The sequence below is a fragment of the Condylura cristata genome, unplaced genomic scaffold (genome assembly GCF_000260355.1).
Source record: "Condylura cristata isolate star-nosed mole 26May11 unplaced genomic scaffold, ConCri1.0 scaffold00005, whole genome shotgun sequence".
NCBI classification, from domain to species: domain Eukaryota; kingdom Metazoa; phylum Chordata; class Mammalia; order Eulipotyphla; family Talpidae; genus Condylura; species Condylura cristata.
Window position 1 is genome coordinate 25,405,411 of NW_004567106.1, and position 3,517 is coordinate 25,408,927.

The 3,517-nt window shown below is 43.0% G+C and overlaps 1 protein-coding gene across 3 annotated transcripts in view; it reads left to right on the forward strand.

Moving 5' to 3' along the window:
- Positions 1-3,517, forward strand: part of MPP6 (membrane protein, palmitoylated 6 (MAGUK p55 subfamily member 6)) — a 92,365-nt gene that overhangs the window by 8,576 nt on the left and 80,272 nt on the right. The window contains exon 1 of one of the 3 annotated variants that reach the window (XM_012720895.1): positions 631-699. The exons of the other annotated variants lie outside the window; for them this stretch is intronic. The gene's annotated coding sequence lies outside the window, so the exon portion shown is untranslated. Of the gene's footprint in view, positions 1-630; positions 700-3,517 lie in introns of those variants that run through there. 3 annotated transcript variants of the gene reach the window in all.

Below are 3,517 nucleotides of genomic sequence, written 5' to 3' on the forward strand. Positions count from 1 at the left end.
CTCTGCCGGCGCAGAAGGGGCGCGCATTGCCCAGAGCCGGGCTCTGGCGCTGCGGTCCGGCCAGCCGGAGCGCGGCAACGTGTCTGGCCCATGCTGCCGGCCGACGCGCCGCGCCTGCTTCGCTCCATGCGCTCTCTTGGCGCGGCCCCAGCTGGGCAGGTGGGACCGGGGGGCCCCTCTGGGCGTGGGGCGCGGGCACCCTCTGCGGCGGGAGTGTTGGTAAAGCGTGAATGGAGAGCCGCGCGGGGGGTTGGTGTTGCTGTGACTGACACCTCCGGGGTCAGTCTCGGGAGGGGGCCATTCTGCCGGCTTCTGGCTTTCTCTCGTGCTCGGAGTTCCTGGCGGAGGCGGCTTTCTGTAACTACTGCTGCTACTTCCGTGCCTCGAGACTCCAGTTGTTTGGGCAAAGTGGTGGTGGGCCGAGCACACGTTGCTCCGGAGGCGTTCGCAGTGCTCTCCGATCCTGGGTACGTTTATCCGGCACCTAGAGGGTGCCAGGGCCTTTGTTGGGGGGGCGGGGGTGTGGTTGGGGGAGGGCCTAGAGGGAGTCCTGGGAGCATAAGGGGTAGCAGGATGCGGACTGGTTTGGGATATTTATTTCAGAAGGACCTAAAACACTATTGGGAGTTGAGTCTCAGTCTCACCAGTTTCTGGGATTACAAACTCGAGATTGCATCCAGCAAACTTCCAACCTTTGGGGTATGTGTTTGCGTTAAGGAGTGTTTGGGAGCAGGTGAGGAAGGGAATCGAAAACTGACAGGGAGCTCAGAAAATTCTCCGCATTGCTTATAAACAGCCTGTAAAGGTCAGGCTAACCGTGTTTTATACTTTCATACGCCTTGGGAATTGTTGGAATTTTACTTTGTGCTCCCTGAATTGGTCTTCTTGTAATGCGGCTCCGAACGTTTGGGGTGCCTTGCAGTGTTCTTCAATTGGGGCATGATTTAGCAGCCATTGCTTCTTATAAAATCTTTCAAATGATCCTTCGAAACTTGTGTTGACTAGTAGGTAAGGTAACACTGCTGTCAGTGCGGGACTGTTGCAGTAGAAAGGTGTAACAGCCGGTCTCCTGTACGTGTGCGTATTTAAGGCATCTACTGTGCAGTTATACTAAAGTGTCAGGCCTGTTTATAGTCATGTCTTCTGAGGCCTTACTACGGTAAACAAAGAACTTTTGTGGTTTGTGTCATTTTGAGGTCATTTGTAGCTGAAATCTATTAGGTACTTAGCTATATGTTTAAATGTTTGCAAATGTGTTACTCTTTAAGGACCATGTTTCTTTTAATTTAGACTAGGGTTACATAATATGCAGATGGTAACACTTTTAATTGCCCTGCTTTGTCCATATAGAGACTGCACAGGAAATATCTACAGAAAAATACTCAAAGGGGTGTGGGTGTGGGTGCGCGTGCGCATGTGTGTCAGTCCCTGTTTCCCTTTCTAATTGCTGCCAATCAATTCCTTTTTCACTTGGAGTTTCAAAATGAATTGTTACATTCTAGATTAAATAAACATTAGAAAAAATTAAGGTGCTTGATTGAGCAAGTCTGGTGAAACATTTTTGTTCTGGAGGCCAACTGTTGGTTTTTTTTAAATGAATCATTTTTCTTAAACATTTGAGGGAGCTTTTTTCCTGAGTCTCACTTCAGGCTGAAATTGTCCCAGAGGAACAGCCTTCCCCCTCCACCCCACTACTTTCTCTCACTACCCCCCTTTTTAGCTTGTGATAACCAAAAAGAAAATTGCGAGACACGATGTTACCGTTTAAAAAAGCTGTTTTTTAAATTGAAATTGGGTATTTGTCGTCTCTTAATATACTTTACCATTTAATAATGGATGATTAGCAGAAAGCAACAGATGTTTTAATTAAATGTCTTTAATATTTTTGACACCCAACCTTTGTTAAATGTGAGTAACATCTGTAAAGTATTTGCTGAGAGTTACAGATAATACAGGCTGAGTATTCGACTAATTATACAGATGTCAAGAAAATAAGTATTAAGAATGGAGAGGACCCATTTGTACTTTGAACTTAATGTATTATAAATTACCTAATACTCGGTAGTTTTTGAAAGAAAAATTTGCAGAGTAGATATTAGTTGGCAATGCTGATGAAAGGGTGGTTCATTTGGTAAGTGACTAAATTCATATCAAAACTCTGCTTAAGTGTAATTTACTGACAAGGAATGTACTGCTGTTTATTTCTGGAAGTATACACACCTGCTCATGGATAAAATAAATACTGGGCTCTTTGAGAATACTGTTATTTCTACAAAATTAATACTAGAAAAATTATACTGGTTTTGTTTTACCTGTAAGTCCTTTTCTTCCAAAAATAGCCATCACATTTATGAATACATTAAGAGCAAACAAGCACAGGTGATTATTGGGTGTTCAAGTTGAAGTAAAGATCTTATTTACTCTTTGTGAGGAGCAAGCACTGCTTAGCTTATTAGGGGCCAGTCTCACAGAAGCTGCAATGCTTTCCCCATACTGTTGTTTGAAGTCTCCACTGGGGGGAGACTTTACAATTTGGGTTGACCATATTCTTTCCTCTCATTACTGGCTGCTGTTCATCTCTGGGCATTTTGCCAAACTGCTGGAAATGTGTTCAGCAGGATGCACTGAGAATTAAATCTTGATCAAGGTGTGCAATAACTTTTATTTAACTCACACCACATTCACAAAGTACCTCTCTTTATAGACTTATTAACAGTCTACTTTTTGGTCTGCTGTTAAGTGGGCTAACTAAATATGTAACAGTGAAAGATGAGACTCATGACATACATTAAGGCTTTCAAAGATCTGACTTTACTGATGAGAACCTCAGAAGCAATGTACATTTTTTAAAATAATATTTTATTTTTACATATTTTTGTGCATTTTCCCATCTCAGTTGCAGTCCCCTCAGGTTTCCCATCACCAAATCACCCATGTGCCATCACCATAGTCCAGTGCATTTCTCTCCCCCCACTGTTTTTGATCCCATTCCCCACTCCACCCCCACAAAATGTCTCTGGTATGTAGCTGTTCATCATTATCATTATTTTCTTGCCTGTTCCATTATATTCCTGCTATGAGTGAAACCATCCGGTATTTTTCCTTTTCTTTCTGGCTTATTTCACTAAGCATGATCTTTACCAGCTCCATCCATGTTGCTGCAAAAGTCGTGTGTTTATTATTATTATTATTATATTTTGGTTGCTGAGTAATAGTCCATTGTGTATATGTACCACATCTTTTGAATCCAGTCATCCATTTTTGGGCATTTGGGCTGTTTCCATGTCTTTCCAACTGTGAATAAAGCAGCAATAAACATAGGGGTACAGATATCTTTTTGAATCAGTGTTTTTGTGTCTTTTGGGTAAATACCTAGGAGTGGGATTGCTGGGTCATATGGAAACTCCATGTTTAGCAGTTTGAAGAACCTCCAAACAGTTTTCCATAGTGGTTGTACTAGTTTGCATTCCCACCAGCAGTGCAGGAGAGTTCCTTTTTCACCACATCCTCGCCACCA